Source organism: Vicugna pacos, chromosome 19, assembly GCF_048564905.1.
Source record: "Vicugna pacos chromosome 19, VicPac4, whole genome shotgun sequence".
Classification (NCBI taxonomy): Eukaryota; Metazoa; Chordata; class Mammalia; order Artiodactyla; family Camelidae; genus Vicugna; species Vicugna pacos.
Genome location: NC_133005.1, coordinates 10,501,982 through 10,514,669, shown reverse-complemented (window position 1 = coordinate 10,514,669; position 12,688 = coordinate 10,501,982). Strand labels below are relative to the sequence as shown.

Genomic DNA, 12,688 nt, shown 5'->3' with positions numbered 1-12,688 from the left:
CTTGCCATCTCTACAGAAGTGCAGATGAGCTAACATTTTTAAAGATCAGGGCCAGGAGAATAGGCTTTCCTGTAGATTTCAGGCTAAAGGCAACTTTCTTTTTCAAATGGTGCAGAGCTACCAAGTCTGAGCCTAGGAAACAGGGCACAGGTTTAAACTCAAAGGAACAGATTTAACATAGGGTAAAAACTGTTACATTTTATTACAATTCCGTTTCCAGCTTCATAGATAATATTAGTAAGAAATATGAGCAATTTTGTATTTTTGCTTCTTAATAACCGATAAGTGTACCAACTATATTTTGTGAGCAGGGATGCTGTGCAGGCATTGGGGTGACAGCAAACTCTTGTAGGGGGTGGCCAACCCTGCAACATCTCTGATGCCCCGTGAGTGTTGGTGAGGGTCCCCGTAGCCAGGGGCTCTCTTCAGGAACCAGCATATGGTCATTGACCTCTGGAGACCTCTTTTTCGGCTGCAGGAATTTTTTTCAGATATTGAGATTGAAAAATCACTCCAGCTGGGAATAATTAGGGAAAAAAAAGAAAAGGAAAAGGGTTTGGAGTAGAGTAGAAGAGTAGGACATAAGATCACGGAGCCTGAGTGCTTGGCAGCGGGGCCTCGGGAGAGAGGGGAGCAGAGGTGGGGAGGGGCCTGGCTCCAGAACCAGCTCCTGTAATTGTCCCCGCACGCAAGCCACATAGCTTTAAATTGGCCTGGGCCACCTCTCTGGGCTGGATATCACCCTGGGCAGAACCGTGGTATCTGTAAAGTAAAATGACTTCACAACTATTGCACAGAGCTGCAGGTGTAAGAGAGCCTAAGCCTGTCTCAGAGTGCAGGGGACAAGCGGAAAGGAATGGCAAAATTTCCACTGACAATTGAAATTTTGTTAAATAGCCTGCTACAGTTGTTTGCATCACTTGAATGAATGCAGGCATATTTCTGTGGGCATTTATAGGTTCACTGAACCCCACCAGCCCCTCTTGCCCCCATCGGAGATGGGCTTTCTCAAGCACAGTGCCCCTCCTGCTTGGGTGGATAACGCTGCTGGTCCTTGCCTGGGGCCAGGGCTGCTGCAGGGCACTGAATCCCCGAGGCACGGCCTGTGAGACACGACAGGAACATCTCTGCTCTTGACTGGGTGCCTCCATTTCCCCTGCAGTGTAAAAATGCCGGTGACTGAGTTAGAAGCATGCTTCCAAGCTGTCCATGTCCTTGGCATCCAGAAGCGGAGCCTGGAAGCTTTCGAATTTATCCAGAATGCGGTTTACATTCACCTTCAGCAGGTGAGTGTATGTCCTTACACAAGTGGAGGAATTACTGCAGTTTTCCTGGAACTTTCTCACTACAAGTCCATTTGATTTTTCTGTGCTAGGATTCAGTATGGCCTGCTAAAAACTCTGGAGTGAGATCTTGAAACCCTGATGAAGAGAATTATTTATTTCATTTCTCTATATGATACTCTTTTACTTTTAAAATTCAGAATTTTTGGTTGTTTCAAAAATTTTTGGGGGGGTTGGAGAATCATGTTTGCTCTTACCATCTTTGCAACCTGTTGCTTTGTGCCTCTCACCTGTCTTCTGTCACTTGTGAGGCGGTTCCATTTGTGACCCTGTCCGGGTTGTTCATGTTATAAAACATAAAGCCTGTAAAAGTAAAGTCCCTTTTCCTCCGAAGACATTCCACAAATACTCCTTTAACCTGGGTGTGGTTTTAAGAAGACAGAATCTTTAGAACATGTCCTTGCAGGTTGCTAGTGCAAAATCCCAAAATCAATAGTCTAGCTCAACATCTAAAATCTTTCTAATTTACCTTGGAATTGTATGGATAAGTGAAGCAGTTTGCTAAGAACTCAGACCAGGTTTAGAATACAGGCTGGTGTAGCTCAGCAGGTCCTCCCAAGCTGATGCTCTGCCAGAGGGCGGGGCCGAGGGGAGAGGGCGGGTCCTGCCCTCCCTGAGGAGACAATTTCATGGCAAAGACTTTCACCTGGTGAAGAACTTGGAGTTTCTTCTAAGAAGAGTGGGTCTTAAAAGAGTCCAAAAAGCGCGGGAGTGGCACAGTCCCATTTGTCTCAAGTAGGGGAGAGCGGCTGTGGGGCCACTTAGGAGACTCGTGAGTCCAGGTGGGCAGTGTTGGTGGCTTCCACTTGAGCGGTGGGACGGTCAGTGTTTAAAAGCGAACATATTGAAGGCATGTTTATATGGTAAAAAGGAAAGGATGAAGGCTGTCTGTGAATGCAGGATGGAGTAAGGCCCAGGTTTCTGGGTGGATTAATGAGGTAAATGATGGTCCTTCTGTGCTCTGAGGAGGGAAAGCTGCAGAGGGAGTTCTGCGGAAAACTGATGAGTTCAGCTGTGGGTAAAGTGAAAGGTTGTTAGATGTGTGGTCTGGGAGCTCAGGTGAGAGCCAGTAGTGAGTAGGGGGAGGTGAGAGGGACTTTCAAATAATTTTGTATTGTGAACATACAAATAAGTATGAGTAATGACACATTTAACACCTCTATATTCTGGATTTAAAGCCCAGTAACATTTTGCTATACTGACTGCAGAGGTTCTTAATATTTTTTAATAGAAATAAGTAGAAACAAAATAGTGGAGTTAGTGAGCATCTTAGAGTAGATGTGTGTCCTTGTATGTATTTTTATACCTCATCTGTTTATAACCATAATCTACAAAAAGTTATCTTGCTTAGCATAAGAGTTAAACACAGGGACGTGACACACATTGTTGGGGGTTGAAGCTGATCTTCTCGGGCAAATTATGGACCCTCTCTTTGCCTTAGTTGCATCGTCTGTGACTGCCCCAGGGCCCCTCATCACAGCTGATTTCCTAGAGTAGATGTTGGGAGGGAGGCTGCTGAAGGGAGTAAGAGGTGGCAACTGCTAGGGATATTGAAGAGAGACAAAAACAGATTAAAGCCGATAAACTGAGTACAAATACCCTCTAAATAGAAGGAATCCCGCAGTGTTTTGAGCTGCTTATCATAAGGGAAAGAAAATCACGTGGATCCAAACTCTTGAGCATATGAGTATTGTGGGTGGGAGGGTGTCATTATAAAAGTGTTGAGAAAAGGCCTCTTTGTTTTCCTTGACATTACCAGTAAGGATGGGGAGCAGAAGTGAAACCCTCTGCTTCACAGTTGAAGGTGCTGTTTTGTGCGAAACTGACCAAAGTTTGGAAACCAGTCATCAGCGATGCTGGCAAATGAAGAGGCTTCTGGATTGGGTGGGGCACTTGCTGTGACTTCCAGGTGACCTGCTGGCTGGGGGCTGTGTGGCGGGCAGTAGTTTTGCAGGGTAGCCCGGGCATAATCCCTGGCTCTGATGCTGCTGGTCTGATTAACAGACCTGGGCGCACACTGTCCTAATGGGGCAGCTCGGGATGTGGCCCTGCCGTGCTGAGAGCGAGAAGAGGGCTCCCCTGAGGAGGTGTCCCTGCGGAGACTGGAAACGTACTCCTGCAGGGGAGGAAGAGCCTCTGAGCAGCGGGCCGGATGCACAGGCAAGACCAGCATGAGCACTGATGTTTCCGGGAGCCGGAAGTCATACAGTGGCCCAAACGGCCTTGTTCCTGAGAGACTGGAGGGAATAGACACTGAAAAGGCAGGCTAGGGTCAGACCCTGTGTGGGTTATGAGTGACAGGAGAGGATTGTTCAGGCAGGCATGAGACAACCATGTGGGCGTCCCAGCTGGGGCGTCACGCCGAATGGAAGAGCAGAGTTATAGACTTTGCCACTTATTAGCTGTGTGACTTTAAGCAATATCACCCCACCTCTCTCTATATATATCTTCATCTGTAAAGTGACACAGTGACAAGGTCGTGTCATCAGAAGTATTAGCTTAGCTCTGATCCTCTTTGTCCAGTCCTGTCAGTGCTTCCCTGCAAGGTTCTGCAACGGCTGCTTTTACCCTGAGACGGGAGGGCATAGAGGGACACTGTAATAACCGAGGGCAGGAAGGGGTTGCTTTAAAAGCAGACATGTAACAGCCTGCAGCTGCAGACCTGCAGGCAGTTTGGTTGACGGTCCTTGAGAGGACTTTGGAGGCCTTAGCGTCGTCTTAAGTCTTGTTTCCCCTTGGGGACCGGATTTGCCTTTGGGGATTGATGTTGAAGATTTGAGCTTCTGCAAAGCTGTTTTCAGAGATGTGTATATACGTAAAATATCATATAAAATAAAATGATTTATTTAACGTGTGCAAATTTGTAGCTGTTAGGAACAGCTCTGTTGGCCTGGTCTCCACGGAGGACACCAAGGGTCAGCAGAGCGTGCAGGAGGGCAGGCAGCCTGCAGTGCTTCTGCGGGGTGTTCTCCCCAGCAGGGCGCTCTGCTGAGTTGAGTCTTCTATGAGTTTTGTTGCCAGAGGAGCAGACAGCAAATTAATGAGCTCTAGAGGGATTGTATAATGACAGGAAGAAATAGGAACCCGGAGATTTTCCGGACTAAAACACGCTTTGGTTCCTGATTCAGTGTGTTCCATTACAGAATTGATGAGTTGTGTCTATTCTGGAACGTCACTGAAATAAACGTTCAGCCTATATGTTAAGGGCTTTGTTTTATTTGGCTGGAGGACTCGAGCCGGGATGACAGCCTCTCAGATCACTCTGAGGGACTGCTCCCAAGACGTAGGGGAGGAGCTAGGATATATAGAAGCTTACAACAAAGACCAGGTAATTGGAACAATAAAATATTGCTTGTTATCTAAAGAAAACCAGATATCTCAAGTTCAAGTATTTACTGCTTTTCTATGTATGGTGAGAAGCAAACATTTGGGTCATTGAATTCATTCCTTTGGCAAGCACCTGGCTATCTAGGGCCAGTATCCTGTCCTTTCTTACTCTGAGTCTGCTCAGAGGGCACCACTGTGAGTGGCTGAGAGGCCGGGCTGTAGGCATGTACTCGCTGGGGGTTGGCAGCAGCCGCTGATGACTCGGATTCAGCATTCTTTGTTTACTGTCATGGTTGCAGTATTTTCATTCACATTGTAGTATTTTCATTCACAGTGCTCTCACTTGGTCCTAAATTCGACCAATATTTTGAGAGACATTTCATGACCAATTTTGTCCCACGGTGCTAGGATGGCTCATTCCTAGTTCAGGTGAAGAATCTTCTAAGTTGCCATTCAAGGTGTAAGTTTTTTTTATCAGGCCCTGTTGATACTAAAAGTTCTCTGGATCACCTGTCTTACTAGTCTATTATGATACAGAAAGTGTTTACCCATCTTTGCTCATTCCCATACCTAGAATCACACTATTATATTTATTTTATTCAGGGTTACAAATTTTATCTGTTTCTTCAAGATGTCTAGCCATCATCAATCTTGTGGGCCTAGTTACACATTGGGAAATGTAACAGACAACAATTTTATAAAATAGACAGGATATAAGTAATACAGCTAGTAACGTTAATAAAGTCACGCGTAAGAATTTAATAGTCGAGAAGTTGTATTTTTGGGTTAAAATTTTGCTTGTGTTTCTGAGTTTGATCCTATGAGAAAGTTCATATTTATGGTCAGGGTCAGAGCAGGTATTAATTGGCCAGTTGAAATCTCCCACCTTGTAAGATCAACAGTGGCCTAAACAGAACTATAAATTCTTTTTAGAATAACGTTTCTGAGGGCTATCTAGTTAGAGCCTTGGAGTAGGGAAACCCACCAAGGTAACACAGAAGTACTAGACATAGGTAATTTATCATAAACTTAACAAGTGGAGTAGTTCATAATCAAAGGTTGGAGAAATTATCAAAGTAATTGGTATACACTCCTGGTCCGGTGTCTTGGGTCAGCTGTCTAGCTCAGATGTCGTCTTCTTCTCATCCTGGTCTGGTAGCTTTTTATCCATTTGGGCATTGTTTTAAGCTGAGCAGCACTCGATAGGCCAGTGCACTGCAGGGGATGTTTCAGATAGGAAATGAATCCGAGACTCCGTTTCCTTCAGCTTTGTTGTGTATGGTCTGGTAAAGAGTACCTGAAAAAGGGTCCTTCCATTCAGGTTGGAGACAGTTCTTTAAGTCATGCCTGTTGCAGTATGTATAATCCCCTGGCTGCAGGTCATGAGGCATTGGAACTTTACCCAAGGATAGATTTCTGAGCTTCAGAAACAAACCTAGAGTATCCTTTTCATAATTCAATTAAACCGTACAGTAATGTGACATAACAGCAAGGAATGATCTGGGAAGTGTCTTAGTAAATATGGACCTCAATTAACAAAACTAGAATTTAATATCCACTAAAATATAATTTATTTTCTCTCTTAAGTTACCCTCAGTTTTCTCAAATATAGCCAAATCAAGATTAATTTTTTACAAGTTAAGTCTGATTATTTGATCATATAGGCTTTTTTAAATTGGCTGTGTTGGAAGTTTTAATACGGAGTCTCAGGGTAGAATGTTAAGGTTTGCTAAGGCCAAGAAAGCCACGTCAAGGCTTTTCATGGGTTTCTGCCTTACAGATTTAGGTAAATTCTTTTCTCTTTAAAATCCTTAAAATATCTTTATACTCCTATATCTGTTAGGAGATGATCTCCCTAATTTGTTTGATAGAGCCACTGGGGACCTAAGTGTTTTTAGTCTCTTGAGGGATCAGATAGAGAGAAAAGATAAGTGTTCCAAGTGTGATTACATAGGTATAATTTATCAAATTGCTGTGAACCATAACTAGCTTAAGGAGAAGAGATTCTTTACGTCTGGGAAACAGGTTAAAAGCCAGTAGTATTTCAAACAATATCAAAAATTATAACCATATTCAGCAGGTTAATCAGTCCCATGTAATTAATTCTTTTAATGAGAATTTTCATTAGAACTTTAAAATGTCTTACCCAGTTTAGTTCAGTGCTATAGTGTGAAATTTATTAGAAATCAGTAAATCTCCTTGAAGAGAAAGCATTTTGCAAAACCATCAGAAGAAAACAATTAACTGTCTAAAAATGACAAAAGATTTAAAAGCATGGTTAAACACCGTTACACTGTAATCAATAAAGAAATCTGTTCACTATACCCATAATTATCACTGGTAACATTTCAGATATACCAGAATTTTAGGGAGTCCATATAATTTCTACAATATCTATATTAATAATATTGTCTCATTCAATATAACCTTAGAAGTTTTATGATTCATTTGACAATTCCATGTTATTTAAAATGCCAAATGAAACTTTATAGTTAAAAATCTCTCTTTGGGATGTTTCAGGGGCCTTCTGTAGCATCCCAAACTTAACTGGAGATTAAAAGAATTTTAATTAATTAAATTAATTTTTATTTAATTAATTAGAATTTTATATTTGGGGAGCTTTTTGAAAGATTTCAGAACACTTGATCAGATAAACATATAGATCACTGTAAAGTAGTACTAATTCATTAACAAGAAAATACGTCAAAGGTAAAGGCAGAACAGATCAGCTAAGTGGTATAAGAAGTTTTACAATCTGTTACTGAAGGAGGATTAACATTTTAAGAAAATTTTTTCCTCTTAACAGAGAGAAAAACAATTCTAATCTTGTACCAGCTTACTTCTAAGATTCATTTACGTTGCCCAATTTGTTTCTAAACTTAGCCAATTCTGACCATGTACAAAACTCTTCCCTCAGGGTTTCTTTTCCACAAGCCTTCCACAGCTTTCTATACTTATATTAGTGTGTCCCTTATTTTTCTTCTATTCAGAAGTAACCAGGTTCAGGAGAAAGTCACTATTTTTCATTAACAAAATATAATTCCATTCTTATATCTTCCTTTATGCATTTATATTACTTTCCTAGGATACTGAGATCATTCCCTTACTAATAGAGACTATTTCAGTGTGGCACCAACCATTTATTAATATTTCTATATACCTTTAGTTTCACTGTAAGAGGAAGTAAAATGTTAAGTAATTCATATTTCAATGTTATTTTATCTGAAAATGGCATAGCTATTTAATAAAATCTTGTCATTTAACTTAATTTAGCACACTAGAATTTAAAGATACCAAACACTTAGAGATTATCTTAAACATACATTTTAAAAATATATTTTAAATATTTACCCAAAGCTCTCATCTCATTTGCATTTAATTTACTTAAAATTTTACCACAGCACATTACTTTTATTTTTTTTTTTGACAAATCTGCAACAGATATAACAGGATCTTATTTGACTTTCATTAAACCTAGGTACAGTAAAGGTATTATACATAATATTGATGACTTTAAAGATGTCTATATTAATTAGAACATACTTAAACTAAACAATATCAAATATTATCTTAATATTGAATATTTTCCATTTCACATGATGCTGAAAGTCAATTTGTTCAGTTGTTATTTTAAAAATACTTAATGTTTAAGCTCTTATATTTTTACGTCAATTAAGCAGAGCCCTATGACTTTGAATTTTTTTTCTTTAGCAGTAGATATATCTCACTTCTATAATGTGTACACAGGCTTATAATCAGAGAAAAGCTAGAGATCTCATAGCTTCACTTTAAAACTTACTTATAAGATAGGTATAATAATAGTTGGAGTAAGCTGAATTTGCTTGCTCAAATCACTAAGGCTTACTATTTATGTAACAGACAGTTAAAATTTCTTCACAAAGTCTGAAGGACCCTTCAGAGTTCTGAGTTCTAATATGCCAAAAATTTCTTGGCCTTAAGGTTTATTTCGTTGAGCTAATTAGACTCAGTCCTAGGTCACTGTTTGTTGTATTTATATTTCTGATGTGCAAGACAAAGACACTGTCTTCCAGGTCCCCAGAGAACTGCTCTCTCACCCAGGCCATATTTTATCTCCTTAAATGGCATTTTTGTATCAGTGAGAAGAGCTGTAAACAAAGAATTCCATGTTTTAAAACTTTAAGGCTTACTTAAATATGTCTTCCAAAACTTGCATGAGGCATTTAGTAAGATCTCCTTTCCTTGTGTTATAAGTTAAACCCAGGGTAAACCTATATTTTTTTTTTTAGCTACTCAAATTACTTTTTAGATTTACGTTATATTGGACGTCTCAAGTAACTATATTGGTTTCCTTTAATTTGTTCAATTAATATTTTCAGAGGGACAGACATGTGCCCAGCCTTATAATACCAAGAAGGGGAAGCGTTTTTCCACTGAAACATATCTATCCCACAACATAAGCAAAAGGTTTATATAAAGACCATCTAAATATACCAATTTCACAAACTTTTATCTCAATTTTATTAAATCTTATACCTTTAATTTTTATATTTATTAAGTTTAATCAATAATTCTTATTTCTAGAAGGAGTGACAGAAACCTTTTTTTTGTGGGTATACATTGTATATAATTTTATAGAAGTCTCTAGGATGCCCAAGTTTCAGCCAAAGAGCTTAGGCCCTTCTCGATTTTTAATTTCATTAATTGGTCTGTTGTCCCAATCCTTGATCAAGTATTTCAGTCTACATATAAATATATTTTAAACTGTGGTAAATAAAACGGACTTGTTTGAACTTTAATGTTGGGGGGGAGTAGGTGAACTCTTTGGCCCTTTTTTTTTAACTTTACGTAGTGTAGTATCAAATCCCTGTATGTAAATCCAAAAATGTCCATTTTATTTGTCTCATTCAAAATAACCATATAAAAATATTTATCCATTTGGGATAAGCCACTTATCTGTTTTTTTGATATTTTTACAATCCTTTTTCCAGTTATTCAACCTAATTAACATTAATTATACTAAGTTTTTATTAGCATCTCTAGAAACACTTATCAGAAAGGAAAAACAAAAATGTAGCTTTTCAAACCAGTTATATTTTTATATCTGAGTTCTTAGGTTAACCATTAGATATATTTTTCTGCATTTAAACTTTATTTTAATAGGTACCAATAAAACAGCCGTTTATAATGAGATCTCTTTAAACTTTCACCAATTAAAAAGTTTTTCCAAATTAAAAATTCCATCATATGGCCATCAATTTTTTTATATATATATATATATATATATATAGTGATTTTAAACCAATAAGATGAAGAGGCCCTTCCACATGAGAGTCGGGGTGTTGCCTAAATAAAATTCAAAGGTTTACTCTCCAAAAGCTTAAAGCCTTCGTGGTCCAGGCTGATGCAACAAAGTTTAAGATGGCAAAATATCTGAAAATTGGTACAATCAAAGAATTGCTTAGAATCCCAATTTATTTGCGTGGCCACCGTATGTACACAATACTTGAACCTTTTGTATGGCAGAGTCCAAGGTTTCCTTTAAAAACTAAACTAAACATATATATACTTACATGCACACACTTAAAACACCCAGAGAAAGATAAAACGTTTACATTTCAAGGACACAGGAAGAGAAATCCAAGTTCCCCCTAAAGGGGATTTTGTTTTTATAAGTTCAGAATGCCAAAAAATGTTTTTATCAGGCCTGGTTATTTCCAGAGTGAGTTTTTTTTTTTTCTTATTCCCGATTAATGTTGTAAGTTTTGTATGTACATAAATCTGGCTGGGGTAATACTTGGAGACTGGCAATCTGTCATTTCTTTTTCTTTTCTTTTCTGTTCTTTATTTTTTTTTTGAAAGTTCTATTCCCCATTGTAAGCTCGGGTTCTCAGAATAAATTTGCTAGTAAGATTTCCCACAGGGACAACTCTTGTGGCATGAAGTCTTTGTGTCTACCACTCCTGGAAGATTCCCTGTCACCCGAGAATGCTGTTACCAGCCAGGAGGATGGTCCAAAATTTGGAGTTGAAAGTTTCCTCATAAGAGTTTTACTTTTATCCTGAAAAATTCAATGGAGGTAACCAAATTGAGGAAAACATTAGACCAGCCTCTTACCTAACCACTCAGTCCTGAACCCAGTGTCTTTCAACTTGGACCCACTCGGGATGTCTCCACTGGGTGAGTATTTTCCTCATATGTTTCCACCAGCCCCACTTTGGACATATCCTCAAGGTGGGTATTTCCTGTTATCTTTCAAACAGGCCCCACACAGGATGTCTCCACTGGGTGGGTAATTCACCTCAGTTTCTTTCAACTGGAGGGCCACGTACCTGGATACACCGCCAGATAAAACTTAGGATCATCAACCAATATGTGAGATCCGAGAACCAGGAGAGACTCAGCCAAATTCATCTTGACCCCCCGAGGAGGCAGATGAGCACAAAGGGCCACTGCTGGTACCAAGGCTCCGGTTACTCGGAGAGTTCAGGTGGAGAGAAATCTGCTGTGGTGCTTCATGGTGTCCAAAACTGTTGACTGAAATAAACGTGCAGCCTAAAAGTTAAGAGTTATGTTTTATTTGGCGGGAGGACTCGAGCCAGGATGACCGTCTCTCAGAACTCTCTGAGGGACTGCTCCCAAGAGGTTGAGGAAGAGCTAGGATATATAGGAGCTTTACAACAAAGACCAGGTTGTTGGAACAATAAAAGATTACTTGTTATCTAAAGAAAGCCAGGTATCTCAAGTTCAAGAATTTAGTGATTTTGTATGAATGGGAGGAAGCAAATATTAGGACTCACTGAATTCATTTTTTAGACAAGCACCTAGCTATCTCGGGCCAGTAGCCCATCCTTTCTTATTCTGAGTCTGCTCAGAGGGCACCATAGTGAGTTGCTGCAGTGGCTGGGCTGCAGGCCTGTCCTCGCCGGGGGGTGGCGGCAGCCTTTAATGACTTGGTATCAGTATTCTTTGTTTACTGACATGGTTGCAGTATTCTCATTCACATCGTAGTATTTTCGTTCACAGACCGAATATGGATAATCTGCAAACTTGGAAAGCAACCGAGATGGAATTACTGCAGATACCTTCTGCTTTAATAAGCCGTGTGCAAACATAAACATGGAGGAAGCATACACTTGGATTTGGAGGTGTAGGAAAGGGATCCTGCACATTGCAGGAGAACGCAATGCAGAATTCCTTAAGTCCAACTTTCTTTACTGTAGTGGTTTCTGAGAACAGTTTATGGTAATTAAACAACATTGACAAACGGTGGCACACATTGCTTTTAAGAGATGGCAGGCTGCAAACTTTTATATTGGACAGGTGGAATTCATAGGCAAGTGGTCAGGTGGATGGGAGAGAGATGGAGCCAAGGCCTGGGCCCAGATTCCGGTTTAAATTGCCATTTCTTCACCATAGGGCCTTGGAATAGAATGCATACTCTCTTAACCTGTTGGTGAATCTGTGAAATGGGCATGATAATATTCATTTCTTCCTGGGATTGTTGTAAGATCTAAAGAGTATTATAGCACACATGAAGCATTTAACACACTGACACTTAGCAGTGTTCACTGTGTGGGGCCGCCCCGCTTAGCGTGCGTCAGAGCCGTAAAGGCAGCATTTGTCTGTTGAGGATGCACTTGTAGCCCCTTGGCTAGGTTGTGAATTTGGTGATTTCCTTTAATACTTGTAACTCTGTGTGACATGGGCAGTTATTTTCATGGACAGATGAGGAATCTCAGGGTAAAGAAGACTGTGTAATTTGCCCAAAGTCAGACCATAATTTTGGGTGCAGGGGCCTCGGTTCAGCATGGGCCCCTGGGCCTTCAGCTCTTTCCGTTCAGCACCAGAGCCAGATATGGAGTTGGCTGTTTCCCTGCCCAGAATATCCGGCAGGACCCAAGACACACCTGGCCCTGTGCTGCTTGAGCAAAAACTCGGGAGGAGAGGCAGTTACAAAAGGGATAAACATAAAAACATACGACAGCAAACTGTGATCAGCTCTGAGAAGGAAAGGAACACGTCTCGCCGTGCAGAGC

General features: G+C 40.2%; 1 protein-coding gene across 1 annotated transcript in view; it reads left to right on the top strand.

Annotated features, from left to right (window-relative positions):
* The window catches only part of LOC140687210 (uncharacterized), a 68,805-nt gene that overhangs the window by 38,011 nt on the left and 18,106 nt on the right, over positions 1 to 12,688 (top strand). The window lies entirely within an intron of this gene.